The following is a 16479-nucleotide window of genomic DNA, read 5'->3' as shown; positions in this document are numbered from 1 at the left end:
GCTTTTTTAAATTTATGTTAATATATTAAAAAATTGTGTTACAACACTCTCTCAGTGCCTTTCATATTCAGACACTGACTGTGAGGCCAACAGAAAAACAGAAACGTCTCCACCACATCACAGCCCTCTCTCCCACAAAGGGTGAATGTGAGATCTGGGCCATATCCAGCAGAATCTCAAGAATAACCTAATGCAGTCAGGGGAGTTTTCCAGCTTAAGTTGGTTTTTCTGGACCAGAAAGGACACCACTGTAATGGCTGCCTTTACACTATTAATAACTATGCATGCATTGCAAGGCAAACAAAAGAATGGTGTAATTTGATCTGGAAATCTAAAGACCACTCAAATTATACCACATTGCTTAATAACCTTAACTTGCTGGTTGATCTGCTTGTTAATAGTGTGATTAGTTGAAAATACGCTGTCATTTTTCTAGGAAGATGTGTTCCATTAACTTCTATGGAGTAAAGTCACACAGATACATTTCACACATGTTATATGCATTCATTCCATCATTGGCATCATTTCAATTATTTTCCTCATTAGAAGAACATCCCTCATATTCTTAGACAAATATAAATATCAAACTCGTGTAATCATTTTAACAATTTATTGTGATTGCTTTTGTTGGCCTTAATTCCCCAGCTCTGATCAAATCACTGCCTTTCTTCAGGTTGAAGGAATAAATAATGAATTCAAAAAGTGGAAATTAATACTCCAAATATTGACCCTATAGATATTCTGTAACATACTTTTACTTTTGTTTGATTTTCATACAGTAGCAAATTACTTCTATTTTCCCAGCCCCTTGCCAACTAAATTCAATAAATGAATATATACACCATTACTTAGCCCATAGAAAATGAACGGCAGCTTTTAAATTCCTCTCTGTTTTTGGCCCACTTTATCTCTTTCTTCTATTGTACAGTACAAGCTAGTTTTCTTCAACCAGTTTTCACCCTAAACAGTCACCACCCCCCACCCAAGGAAAACAAATGACTTTGTCATGTTGCCCTTTCTTTATTATTCACTTTTAATTTTGTCAATAATATTGCACCTATAGGTTTACTCAATAGTTACTAGGGTACAAAGATGCATCCTTATATCTGCTTTATATTAAGTAACAGTCTTCGTGCCACCAGGCCAACAACCTACTGCCCCTGTTTATGTTGCCTGTTTTTATTTCTGGGCCAGCCACGGTTCCAATTTTCAGCCACTGAGCAATGCATTTCATTCCTTGGGAACGTCCAATTTATTTTTACTAAAAATACTTAAGTTATATACATCCCCCTACTTCACCTTTCTACATGTTTCCTGATTTCCGGCAAATGGATTATGGCCAGCAGTAATATTCAGCCAGTAAGGAATATCTGTACATTAAATTGAAGCAAAAATACACAGTGAAACATCAGATTCTAATTAATTGTGCCTTTTAATTGTTATTAATTTAGGAAACAGAGGCTTGGTAGTACTGTACTTCTGAATGAGTTAAAAAGTTGTAAATTTAAATTACAATTCAGATTTGCATAGAAAATCTGACACTTCTATAGAGCAGAGGAAATGCTACTCAAGTGTTGGGATGAGATGCTAAAGCAATTGCATATCTGCTTCCTTTGGAAAATGTAATAATTTCCATTACACTATTCAGAAATGAAAGTGGGAGTTCATGCCAATGTACTGATCAATATTTATTCCCAGACCACCACCACTGAAAGGAAATTACTTGCCAATCTGACTATTATGGTTTGTGAAACCTTGATGTGCTCGAATTGGATGCTGCAGTGCCACAGAAGTATTTAATTTGCTACAAGCACTTTGAAACATTCATTTGAAACACACAGCCTGACTTGGCAACGACTTTGTTGAGTACCTACACTGTGTCCATAATGGCCATGTTGGGCCCGTGGTTGTATGCCTTTCCCATTCCAACCTGTTTGTTCTTTGGTTTTCTCCAAAGCCAGGGTGAGGACAAACCCAGACCAGAACAGAACCTCATATGCTGTCTAATAGTCTACAGTGCAAAGGTATTAATATTGAAAATTACCAAGTAACCTTCAGGCCCTATCTTCCTTCTTTCTGGCTCTGATCCATCCAAGTTCTCTCACCACTTCCTCTACCCCCCGCCCCCATGCAAGGTTTCAAACCATAATGTTGACATTTCCTTTCCCCTCACAGATGCTGCTCAACCTGATGGGTTCTTCCAGCACATTATTTGTTGTTCCAGATTTCAGTACCTACAGACTCTTGTGTGCGTCTCTCACACAACTCCCCCCAGCTACCTTCTTCACAGAACCTACCCTTCTCAACCATTTTACCCAATTTCTTAATTTCTTTCCCTTCCTCACCTGGTTCCACTTACCTCTCATACCCCTCCACACCTGGTTCCATCTATCTCCCACTAGATCCTCACCTCTTTTAGACTGGGGTATCTCCCCTCCACACCCAATCTTGAGGTAGGATCCTGAAACACAATCTATCCTCCTGCCTCCACAGATGTTGCTTGAACCATTGAATTCTTCTACCACTTCATTCCAGATTCCAGCATCAGGGGTCCCTTGTGACACTATTGAAATATTTACATGTTGGCAAAAGGCACTGAACAGGTGCACTTCTGGTATTGCTGTCCTACCAAATCTTTCCATTTGGGTATGAGCGGAGTCATGTAATGCAGTCTTCTGGTTTAAGTTGGCATGAATGAAGTTGTGTGACAGCTTCCTGGTAGATCAGAAGGCAAGAAAATTGACTAAAAACATTACTAATAACCCCTTTCCTGTGGTCAGCTATCACCACAAACAATGAAGAAGCAAGCGGAGGCAAAGCTAATTCAAAGGATGAGCTGTACTGGTGCATTGCAAAGACGGAATCCAACATGTTCAATTCCATGAGACCGTAAGACCATAAGATTTAGGAGCAGAAGTAGGCCATTTGGCCCACTGAGTTTTCTCCACCATTCAATCATAGGCTGATCCACTTCATCCACTCATCCCCACTCCCCTGCTTTCACCCTATACCCTTTGATGCACTGGCTACTCAAGAACCTATCTATCTCTGTCTTAAGTACACCCAATAACTTGGCCTCCACAGCCGCTCGTGGAAACAAATTCCACAGATTTACCACCCTCTGGCTAAAGTAATTTCTCTGCATCTCAGTTCTAAAAGTATGTCCTTCAATCCTGAAATCGTGTCCTCTTGTCCTAGAATCCCCTACCATGGGAAATAACTTTGCCATATCTAGTCTGTTCAGGCCTTTTAACATTTGGAATGTTTCTATGAGATCCCCCCCCCCCTCATTCTCATGAACTCCAGGGAATACAGCCCAAGAGCTGCCAGACGTTCCTCATACGGTAACCCTCTCATTCCTGGAATCATTCTCGTGAATCTTCTCTCAACCCTATCCAATGCCAGTATATCCTTTCTAAAATAAGGAGCCCAAAACTGCACAAAATACTCCAAGTGTGGTCTCACAAGTGCCTTATAGATCCTCAAGATCATATCCCGGCTCTTATATTCGATACCTCTAGAAATGATTGCCAACATTGCATTCCCCTTCTTCACAACCAACTCAGCCAGCAGGTTGTCTTGCACAAGGACTCCCAAGTCCCTCTGCATATCCGCATTTTGAATTCCTTCCCCATCTAAATAATAGTCTTCCCGTTTATTTCTTCCACCAAAGTGCATGACCATACACTTTCCAACATTGTATTTCATTTGCCACTTCTTTGCCCATTCCCCTAAACTATCTAAGTCTCTTAGCAGGCTTTCTCTTTCCTCAACACTACCCGCTCCTCCACCTATTTGCGGTCACAGATGGAGTTAGTTTCGCTGCTGCTGTTGGAGTGAACGATTTGAAGGGTTTCGATGCCCGTCCACCTAACCCGAGTGCGAGGTTGAATTGCTCCAAGCGACGAGTCGATTTGGTGAGATTGAGAACGACTTCCGGCTGTGCAGTCCGGGTGCGTCACTGTGCTGGGGCTCGGGTCCTAGAGCGAGGCACTACTTGGTGCTTGGACAATTTAGCACCAGCCCAGATAGACTGGAAAGCCCAAGTGCAGTGGTGAGGATCGGGCTGATTTCACTTGTTCTCCTACGATGTGATTCCTTCCTCTGGTAGCTATCATCTCTGCGAGTTTCGCAGCATTTTTGCCCCGGTAGAATGATGAACTTGAGATCGAGGCTTGGGCCACTACTCCAGCTGTTCTGGGGAGCAGAGCTGAGAACTCAGTCCAGTTCAGAATGCTGTCGTTTGCATCTAGAGTTTGCACAATGTGGCTTCTGTTTCCTCTTTCTCTGCCCAGTGGTTATGGTCTTTCTTTGTTTTTAAATTGGGTTCTTTGGGTTTCTTTCTTTATGTCTACCTGTAAACAAGCAAATTTCAAGGTGTGTAATTTATACATTCTTTGATAATAAATGCACTTTGATTGATTGAATAATATATTTGAGAAAAACTACTGTCTTCATCACTATTTGTATCTGTATGTAAAGACTTCAAGTGACACCACAAATAATTTGTTAAAACCCAACTAAATTCATCAGTAAATCTATGCCAGTGTTCATAAGTGGAACCATGTCACCCTCAGGAAGGCTGATCACACAGTTAAGATCACCTGCAGTCCATATACTTCAACGCCAACAACCCCTCAAAGCTTATCAATAAGCTTCAAGACCTCCATATTTCCTTGTGCAATTGGATCCTCAATTTCTGCACTTGCAGACCCCAGCCAGTTTGGATTGGCAATTACATTTCCACAATCTCCATCAGCACAGGTACACCACAAGCCCCCTGCTCTACTTGCTTTACTCTTATGACTGTGTGACTAAGCACAGCTCCAATGCCATATATAAGTTTGCTGATGACAGCACTGCAGTGGACTAAATCAAAGGTGGTGACGAATCAGCACATAGGAGGGAGATTGAAAATCTGGCTGAATACTGCCACAACAACAACCTGTCACTCAATGTCAGCAAAACCAAGGAGCTGATTGTTGACTACAGGAGGAGGGAACCAGAAGTCTGTGAGCCGGTCCTCGTCAAGAGATCAAGGGTTCAGGGGGTCAGCAACCTTAAATTCTTCGGTGTTATCATTTTAGAGGATCTGTCCTGGGTCCAGCATGTAACTGCCATTATAAAGAAGGCACGGCAATGCCTTTGCTTTTGCAGATTCAGCACTTATCTAACACTTTGATGAACTTCTATTGATGCACAGTGGAGAGTACACTGGTTGCATCACAGCTTGACTGGTTGCACCAATGCCCTTGAATGGAAATAAAAAGCTACAAAAAGTAGCGGATACAGCCCAGTCCATTACAGGTGAGGCCCTCCCCATCACTGAGCACATTTACAAAGAGCGGTGTTGCAGGAATGGAGCGTCCATCATCAAAGATGCCACTATCCAGGCCAAGCTCTCTTCTCACCTCTGCCATCAGGAAGAAGGCACAGGAGCCTCAAATCCCACACCACTAGGTTCAGGAACAGCAATTACCCCCCAACCATAACGTTTTTGAACCTCACACACCTCAACACCGAACTGATTCCATAACTCTGGACTCAATTTTAATGACTCTGCAACTGATATTCTCAATATTTATTGCTCATTTATTTATTCTTATATTTGCACAGTTTGTTGTCTTTTGTACATCGGTTGATTTTCTGTTTCTGTCGTGTGAGGTTTTTCACTGATTCTATTGTGTTTCTTTCTATTTACTGTGAATGCCTGCAAGACTGATCTCAGGGTAGTATATGGTGACATGTTTATACTTTGATAATAAATTTACTTAGAACTTTGAATATCTTTGTTTGTAGAAATAGCTACAGAAAGTATCGATCACCAAGACCATCCCAACACACATCACCATTCCATCACCAGCATTGGACCATAAAATTAATTCTCCCTACCTGACAGTATTTTGGGTTTACCTGCTGCTTTTCACCAAGAAACAGCTTTCTCAAAGGCAACAAGGCAGAAAAAATACTGAATTTATCAGTGAAATGTACAAATTACAACTTGAACATAAAACAAAACAACACGACTGAAGAGGTGCAATGAATTGATAATATAGCCAGAGCATAACAAATTATTTTGAGCCTCATACTGTGAGACAGAGATGGAGAAGGCACAATGTATATTCACTAGGATGCCATCTGGTATGAGGAACTATGAACAACAACAATCTAAAAAAAACTGGATCTTTCTTCATTGGAATAGAGGTGATAAGAAGGACTCGATAGAAAAATTTACATTTGTGACGGGATACAATAGCATAAATGGAAAGTATGTTTTTCTAATGAAAAGACTATTGTAAAGGAAAATAGCTACAAGATTAACTTGGGGCCATAGGTAGTAAAGGACAAAAGATGAAAAGTGATTTGTAATTGAAACTCCCTCCCTACTCCTTTGCCTCCTTCCACTTTCTAATTCTGGTTTCTGCCCTCTTCATTCCCAGTCCTGATGAAGGGTATCAGCCAAAATGTCAACTGTTTGTTCCCCTGAGACTTGTTGATTTCCTCCTGCATTTTGTGTGCGAAGCATTTAAAAAACTACATTCGGGTAGTTCTGCCAGCAGAAGGTAAATACTGCCATCTGGTGCTCATTATACCAACTGCACATCTGAATCAGAAGAACTTTTGAAGGGGATGAGACACCCCTTAAAACAAATCATGCTGCAAGTGTTACGTGCCCACAGTTTGATCACGGGACAGTGGAATGATGTAATGGTCTTATGAGTGGGATGATGTAATTGTCTCATGACCGTGGGGTGATGTTATGTCACATGATGGCATGTTCCCTACTGTATTTAAGGAAGCCCGCCAAAGTGTGACGCAGTTTTTTACTTTCTATTTTAAGGTGCAAACACGTTGTTGCCGGCAGTTTCGCTAATCGCTGCCAGTTTTTGTTTGTTGCACATTTGTTTTACTTTTGCAGTCTAGTATTGGAGAGTGAAGACCTTACCATTGTACGGGAATGCAAAGGGTTGGGTAAAGTTAACAACGTTCAGTGTTTTGGAAGTGATCGACTGTTTGGAATTGGAATCGTCCGAGAAATTGTAGCAGGCACGTTTGAGTTAAACCCCTGCAAGGTCAGGACGGTTTGTGCAGTGTCCACCCGCCTGAGAGAAAAGGTCAGTTCCTTTATTTCTTTGTGATTGCTTCAACAAGGCATCATTGGACTGTGATCGGCAGATTTGTCATTTTCTTCGGAGTAATTGTTGCTGGGGTAAAGTCTCTACTTAAAGACTGTAAAAATCACTAGGACTTTTCAACTGACTGTTTTAAGACTGTGTTTGAATTTACCACTTTAAGACCTATTTCTAAGTTCAGCTGTTTGTTCAATATAGCCGCATAACGGTTAACTTCCGGCTAAGCTAATTTTTAACTTTTCTATGTTTTTGAGTAGAGGTTAATAAATATCGTTGAAAGTTTATAAAATCTGACTCAATTTCATATCCATTGTTGCTGGACACGTGACAAAAGTGGGGGCTCATCCTGTTCCATTCTGATTTTGAGCTTAATTGCTTGTTTAATTATCGATCTGATTGGTAAAGGGGATATATTCGATTTGTTTTGTTTGATTGGTTTGTGTGTGGTAATCAGCAGCAATGGATATTGACGGCTTTCTGGCATCACCAGCCCCGGTGGTATTAGCGAAGGCGAAAAAGGGTGATGTATAAGAGATTGCTAGAAGGTTGGACTTTAAAGGAATATCGACAGTTACAACTAAGACAGTAATTCAGAGGAGAATCGCTGAACACTATACAAATTTGGAAGCTTTTGATGAAGTGGAGTTAGATAAGTTCCTTGTAAGTAAAAAAGCGTTCCAGTTACTCATGGAACAGGTAGCATTAGAGAAGCTTAGAGTAGAAGCTGAGTTAAAACAAAAACAATTAGAAGCTGACTTGGAACAAAGTCAGTTAGAAGCTGCAAATAAACAAAGGGAATTCAAAGCTAGAGAAGCAGATAAAAAGAGGGAATTTGAGCTAGTGATAGAGTGGTTAAGTTCTGAGAATCAGTCCTCTGATTCTAGGAAACCATTTGTTGCTAGTCAGGAAATTAAATTCACTCCTCCATTTAATGAGGCAGAAGATGATAAATACTACCAGAATTTTGAGACAGTTGCTCAGATTTCAGAGTGGCTGAAAGAGAAATGGCCAGTGCTGTTACGAAGCGTAATTAAAGGTAAAGCACAACAAGTTTATACAGCTTTAACTGCTGAACAAGCACTTGATTATGATATTGTGAAGCAACATATACTGAAAGCATATGAACTGGTTCCGTAAGCTTATAGAGACAGATTTAGAAATTTGAAGTAATCTATGGACCAAACTCATGTGGAATTTACTTACGATAAATCTGTGTGTTTTGAGCGATGGGTTACCTCTAAAAATGTGAATGGGGAGTATGATACCTTGAAAGAGTTGATTTAAATGGAGGAATTTAAAAGGTGCGTCCCTGTTGACATAAGGACATACTTGAATGAGAGGGACACTGCTACATTGCAGGAATCTGCTAAATTAGCTGATGAGTATGCTTTAATCCATAAGAGTAAATTTCCTCCGGGTAGAACTTTTAAGAAAAAAAACTAGCATGGATAGTCAGGGTAGACCAGAAATCAAAGCAGAAGTTAGTGAGAAAGGTCAGGAGGAAGGGAAACAAGTGAAGGAAAGACCTTTTGATCCTATTTGTAATTATTGCAGGAAACCTGGTCATGTAATCGCTAACAGTTTCCGACTGAAGAAAAAGGAGAAGGAGGCAGTCCCAGATACCTGTGTGCAGCATATTGAAACACCTGTAAATCCACAGGGTTCAAGAAATTCAAATGAAGCTTTGCCTGGGTCTGACCAAGTTAAGAATGCATATGATCATTTTATAATCAAGGAATTTGTATCCTTGAAAGAGGAGTCCACTCCAGTGCCAATAAAAATTCTTAAGGATACTGGAGCTTCTCAGTCACTTATGTTAGGCAGTGTTCTAGGATTTAGTAATGAGTCTAACTCTGGTGAGATAAACTATATACGAGGTGTTGGGAGTGCCCTTATGCCAGTATATCTGTATAGAGAAATTTTAAGATCAGAGTTAGTTTCAGGACCTGCTAAAGTAGGACCACAACCCAGTTTACCCATGAATGATGTTTCTCTATTGTTAGGGAATGACCTTGCATATGGACAAGTTTTTCCTGAAGTGCATTTGACAATTAAGCCCATCTCTGATGAACCAAAGATGGATTCTAACATGGATTCCTCCTGTGTTATAATCCTTTTGGAAAGGTGCAAAAAATAAAAGGGTTGTTATCATGGGTGACTTTAACTTCCCTAATATTGATTGGTACCTGATTAGTTCCAAGGGTTTAGATGGGGCAGAGTTTGTTAAGTGTGTCCAGGACGGATTCCTGTCACAGTATGTTGATAGGCTGACTAGAGGGAATGCCATACTAGATCTAGTATTAGGTAACGAATCAGGTCAGGTCACAGATCTCTCAGTGGGTGAGCATCTGGGAGACAGTGACCACTGCTCCCTGACCTTTTGCATTATCATGGAAAAGGATAGAGTCAGAGAGGACAGGAAAATTTTTAACTGGGGAAGGGCAAATTATGAGGTTATAAGGCTAGAACTTGCGGATGTGAATTGGGATGATGTTTTTGAAGGAAAATGTACTACGGACATGTGGTCAATGTTTAGGGATCTCTTGCAGGATATTAGGGATAAATTTGTCCTGGTGAGGAAGATAAAGAATGGTAGGGTGAAGGTACCATGGGTGACAAGTGAGGTGGAAAATCTAGTCAGGTGGAAGAAAGCAGCATACATGAGGTGTAGGAAGCAAGGATCAGATGGGTCTATTAAGGAATATAGAGTAGCAAAAAAGGAGCTTAAGAAGGGGCTGAGAAGAGCAAGAAGGGGGCATGAGAAGGCCTTGGCGAGTAGGGTAAAGGAAAACCCCAAGGCATTCTTCAATTATGTGACGAACAAAAGGATGGCAGGAGTGAAGGTAGGAACGATTAGAGATAAAGGTGGGAAGATGTGCCTAGAGGCTGTGGAAGATAGTGAGGTCCTCAACGAATACTTAGAAGAGTGGGTCTGCAAGTTTGCAGACGACACAAATTTTGATGGTGTTGTAGATAGTGTAGAGGATTGTCGAAGATTGCAGAGAGACATTGATTGGATGCAGAAGTGGGCTGAGAAGTGGCAGATGGAGTTCAACCCAGAGAAGTGTGAGGTGGTACACTTTGGAAGGACAAACTCCAAAGCAGATTACAATGTAAGTGGTAGGATACTTGGTAGTGTGGAGGAGAAGAGGGATCTGGGGCTACATGTCCACAGATCCTTGAAAGTTGCCTTACAGGTAGACAGGGTAGTTAAGAAAGCTTACAGGGTGTTAGTTTTCATAAGTCGAGGGATAGAGTTTAAGAGTCGCGATGTAATGATGCAGCTCTGTAAAACTCTGGTTAGGCCACACTTGGAGTACTGTGTCCAGTTCTGGTCACCTCACTATAGGAAGGATGTGGAAGCATTGGAAAGGGTACAGAGGAGATTTATCAGGATGCTGCCCGGTTTAGAGAGTATGGATTATGATCAGAGATTAAGGGAGCTAGGGCTTTACTCTTTGGAGAGAAGGAGGTTGAGAGGAGACATGATAGAGGTGTACAAGATATTAAGAGGAATAGATAGAGTGGACAGCCAGCGCCTCTTCCTCAGTGCACCACTGCTCAGTACAAGAGGACATAAATTTAAGATGGGAGTGGGAAGTTCAAGGGAGATATTAGAGGAAGGTTTTTTACTCAGAGAGTGGTTGGTGCATGGAATGCACTGCCTGAGTCAGTGGTGGAAGCAGATACACTAGCAAAGTTTAAGAGACTACTAGACAGGTATATGGAGGAATTTAAGGTGGGGGGTTATATGGGAGGCAAGGTTTGAGGGTCTGCACAACATTGTGGGCCGAAGGGCCTGTAATGTGTTGTATTATTCTATGTTTTATGTTTTATGTTCAAACCTGCTTCTTCATTTAGTGAGGTCAAGATTGATATAATGGTAAAATGTCACACCACCTTAAGATATTCAGAGACTACCCCTGCCACTTTGGAAGAGTTCTAAAGACTTGCAACACTCACAAGGAAACATTACTCAAGACTTAATGTTTTACTGTATGATTCTGCTCTAAGAGTTTGCAAACATGAAAAACATGGAATATTCCATTTACAGAAATAGACCATTCGATCCAATTAGTCCACATCTTTGTTTAGCAACAATATGTAGAAGAACACACACATGAAAAGGTAGATTTTGAGAGTTGGGGAACTCAATTGTGTGCTCAAGATGTAAAAATGAAACTTCATCTTGACCCTTTTTGAACCTCCATTGAGATATATCAGAGTGCATTTTAAAATATATTAACAATAATAGAGGTTATACTTCTGTTTACTCTGACCTGAACTCAAGGCTGGTAGAACATATAAAAGGCCACTTATAGGATGTTTTTCTCTAGGTAACATACCAAGTACAAACAAATATCAACAACCCTCAGAGTTAAATGGGTGCAACCGTATTGGCTTTCCTTTTACAATAAAATCTATTGAACTCATAAAGCAAGCTGGGGCAGCATGATAACACCATGGCTCATAGTATAGACGACCCAGGTTCAATTCCCACCACTGCCTGAAAGGAGTTTGTATATCCTTCACCTGATCACGTGGGTTTCTTCCAGATGCTCCAGTTTCCTCCCACAGTCCAAAGTTGTAACAATTTGTAGGTTAATTGGTTATTGTAAATTGTCCTATGATCTGGCTCAGATTAAATCTGGGGTTGCTGGACGGCATAGCTCGAAGGGCCAGAAGGGCCTATTTCACAGTGTATCTCAATAAATTAATAAATAAAGATAAGCAAGTGTTTTTAATTCGATTAGTAAGAGCAAAATTACGTATATGAAAGCACCATGGTTCACTTCTAGTGGAATTGAATTAGAAAATCAGGAAAGTTGAGTTAAGTATTTATTGGAGCTTAGTTATCAAGACAGAGTGCGAACATGTGCATTATTCTGATTTACATATTGCAAATTATTGAAACCGTATATGAAAAATACACAAGTCTGATGTCAGACTTGAAAAGCTTGAAACCAGAAAAGGGTATGAGAAATCTTCATTGCTTAGAGTTATATTTTTTAGATACCTACAGATTAGAAACTTTTTAATTACTGTTTCTCCTAATTTTCCACACTCATATCCAATGGATAGTTTGGAAAAAATTTTAGATCTAAATCTCTCTCAGAAAAGTGTTCTAGCAGTTATTTATAATATAATTATGAATTTATGTCCTGATGTTTCCAATAAAAGTAAAACTGATTGGGAAAGAGAACTTAAGATTATTATACCGACTGAAAAATAGGAAAAAATTCTTCAATTAGTTAATTCATCCTCTATATGTGCTAAACATGTGTTGATAAGTTTAAAGTAGTGCACAGGGCTCATATGTCCAAAGATAAACTATCTCGTTATTATTCTTATATTAATCCTATATGTGATAGATGTCATTCCGAGATAGCTTCTTTAACTCACATGTTTTGGTCATGTCCTTTGTTGGAAAAATATTGGAAACATATTTTTGATATTATTTCAATGGTTTTGAATACAGACTTACAACCTCACCCAATTACCGCTATTTTTGGATTACCAATGATAGACTCAAATCATTTAACCTCTTCAGCTCGTCGGATGATTGTATTTCTTACTTTAATGGCTAGAAGATCCATTTTGCTGAATTGGAAAGAGATTAACCCTCCTACTGTACTTCACTGGTTTTCACAAACTATGTTGTGTTTAAATTTGGAACAAATTAGAAGTGTGGTTTATGACCCTTCCATTAAATTTGAAAAACTTGGAGACCATTTATTCAGCATTTTCATATGATGTAATTTGACCATTTCCAAACTTATTTTACTTCTCTGTAGTGTTGATTGAGAGGAACGGAGTCGTCGACACTAAGGTTTTCTCTTCTTCCACTTTTACGTTGTTAAAATTGCCCAGGTCTTTTTTTAGTTTAGTTGATTAATTCTGTTTAGATTAGTTTTTTTTTTGAGGGGGTTTTGTTATTTTTTTTTCTTTTTTCATGATTTTTGTCTAGATATTTTCTTTTTGCCCTGTATTATTCAATGGTATCCTACATAATTGGGAGTTCTGTCAATTAAATATATTTGGTTTTATAATTACTCATGTTAAGAATAATAATGTATTCCCAACAACTTTGTATTATTGCTATGTTATGTTTATATTCTATGAAACTAATAAAAAGATTGAAAAAGAAAGAAAAAAAGGGTTATACAACATGGGAACAGGCCCATCAGCCCAACTCATCCATGCTGGCCTGATTGTCTACCATTTGCCTGCATTTGGTCTATGACCCATTAAACTTTCCTACCCATACCTACATAAATGTCTTTTTCACGTTCTTGAATCCAGGTATTTGAGGAATAACCTGACAGAGGCTCTATAAATGATAGGCCTTGATTAAGTAGGAAAGAAAAACATTTCCAATCAAATAGAAATCTCCAAATTTGCAAGCCAGAGTCACTTAATGAAACCAACAAATAAGTCAAGAGATACTTCCTTGAACAGCCCAAAATGTGGAACACACCATTGTAGTGGGTAACGTAGACCTAAAGAGGAAGAGAGAGGAATACATGATGGAGTGAGGGAAGATAGAGTTGGTAAGTTATGCAATGATGTAGGATTCCTTTTAAGAGGTTAAGTAAAGCACATGCCTGGGCATAAGGCAGTTGGGTCAATTAACCTGTGTAAAACTTCCTCATTGACTGTCACTTACAGAAAGGTTGGACAAGACACGCCTGGGTTGGAGTGCATGTCGGGTTGCACCACATTCAAATTCTGGAGCCCTACAGCTTCACCTACAGTGTCAATCACCTGACACCTCTGACTCTCAGAACAGCCGCCTCAGTCACCTCAGTGGTGGTGGAGCAGAGAAGTGGATGGGGGATCATGGTGGACAATAGGTGAGAGCACGAGGGCTTACTATGGATCAGGCATGTGCAGCGGACTTCGTGTCAATGCCTGTGCTTCAATACGGACTGCGCAAACAGAGACAGTTGAGCAGTGGTGTTGGCATGCTTATGGCAGTGGCATTTCCAGAGGGGTGCACTCTCTCAACCCCACAACACCCCCCTCAGTGTATGTAGTATGAATCCCCAAAGTTGCTGAAGCAGTTGTGTGGGTGATTGTCCACTGGCATGGTCGTACACCTGTTGAGCAAGTGTACAGTGTCTATATGTATTGAATTGAGTTGACTTTATCACTTACATCCTTCATATACATGAGGAGTAAAAACCCTTATCTTACATCTCCGTCTAAATGTGCAATGTGCATTTTATAGTAATTTGCAACAAATAGTATGTACAATCCATCCAAGACCTCAACGGTGGAACAGGCAGACGAAGCTACTTCGAACTCAACGGCTGTGAAGGTGGATGAAGGCTGCAACAAATCCATCAGCTCCAATCGTCGTGGTTTCCATGCCGTTGGAATCAGTTGGTTGATTTGTGAAGTATCGTGTGCTTCTTGGAGTGCAACCTCAAGTACACATTAAACAAATACATGCACAGGCGTCTTCGCTCTGTGGGCCACTTCTTCAGAACGAAGACCATCATCCTCGACCTCAAGGGATAGCCACAATGACGGGGTATGTACTACAAAACAGTCAATATAATATAGAAATACAATTGTATCCGCGTGAATTAATCAGTCTGATGGCCTGGTGGAAGAAGCTGTCTCGAAGCCTGTTGGTCCTGGCTTTTATGCTGCAGAACTGTTTCCCAGATGGTAGCAGCTGGAACGGTTTGTGGTTGGGTTGACTTGGGTCTCTAACGATCCTTTGGGCCTACACACCTGTCTTTGTACAAACGTACATGTCCTGAATAGTGGGAAGTTCACAAATACAGATATGCTGGGCTGTCCACACCACTCTCTGTAGAGTCCTGCGATTGAGGGAAGTACAGTTTCCATACCAGGTAGTGATGCAGCCAGTCAGGATGCTCTCAATTGTTCCCCTGTAGAAAGTTCTTAAGATGTGGGGCCCCATGCCAAACTTTTTCAACCATCTGAGGTGAAAGAGGCGCTGTTGTGCTTTTCTCACCACACAACTGGTATGTACAGGCCATGTGAGATCCTCCATAATGTGTGTGCTGAGGAATTTAAAGCTGTTTACCCTCCCAACCCCAGATCATAGTCATAGTCATAGTCATACTTTATTGATCCCGGGGAAAATTGGTTTTCGTTACAGTTGCACCATAAATAATTAAATAGTGATATGTAAATTATGCCAGGAAATAAGTCCAGGACCAGCCTATTGGCTCAGGGTGTCTGACCCCCAAGGGAGGAGTTGTAAAGTTTGATGGCCACAGGCTGGAATGACTTCCTATGACGCTCTGTGTTGCATCTCGGTGGATCCATTAATGTCATAAAGGCTTGTCTCCACTCTTCCTGTAGTCCAGAACCAGCTCCTTTCTTTTTGTGACATTGAGGGAGATGTTGTTTTCTTGACACCACTGTGTCAGGGTGATGACTTCTTCTCTGTAGGCTGCCTTGTTATTATCTGAGATTAGGCCGATCAATGTAGTATCATCAGCAAATTTAATTAGCAGATTGGAGCTGTGGGTGGCAACACAGTCATGGGTATACACAGAGAGCAAAGGAGGGGACTTAAGACACAGCCCTGAGGGGCACCTGTGTTGGGGGTCAGAGGGGCAGAGGTGAGGGAACCCACTCTTACCACCTGCTGGTGATCTGACGGGAAGCCCAGGATCCAGCTGCACAAGGCAGGGTGAAGGCTGAGGTCCCTGAGCTTCTTGTTGGACCTGGACGGAATTATGGTGTTGAATGCTGAACTGTAGCCCAAGAACAGCATTCTCACATAAGTATCCTTCTTCTCCGGATGTGTAAGGATGGTGTGTAGAGCTGTGGCTATTGCGTTATCTGTCGATCAGTTGTGTTGATATGTGAATTGAATTAATACTTCAGTAATATTTGAGTAATATTGTACATATATTGTTTAATTAAGCATTCATTGTTGTTTAAATAATTCATTACGGGTTATATGCAAAAGTAGGTGAATGGTATACGTCAATATGTCACCGCATGATAAGTGTGTGCCTCACTATGATAAACCAAAGCAAACGTTTTTCTAGGCTCCCGTGTTTTCCTTCTGATTAATTTCTGGAGTTATAAAATATAACAGTGGCAACAAGTAACTTTTAAAATGAACCTGAGATGACTACCTACTTGTTAAAGTCTAGTATGTCTCCTTCTTCGCAAGGGGGGAGAATGACATTCAAGTTTAAAAAATGTGCAGCATGTTTCACATCGCAAGGGGAGAGAAATGTTTGAAGGCAGAAAACAGGCAAAATTCATAGGTTCATGAACTCTGAGTACCGGCTGATAACCATAATAATATAAAAAAACAGAAATGGCTCGTTACACTGAAAGGATAGAT

This window comes from Mobula hypostoma, chromosome 1, assembly GCF_963921235.1.
Source record: "Mobula hypostoma chromosome 1, sMobHyp1.1, whole genome shotgun sequence".
Lineage (NCBI taxonomy): Eukaryota > Metazoa > Chordata > Chondrichthyes > Myliobatiformes > Myliobatidae > Mobula > Mobula hypostoma.
The sequence above is the reverse complement of the archived record's forward strand: the minus strand, read 5'-3'. Positions refer to the sequence as shown.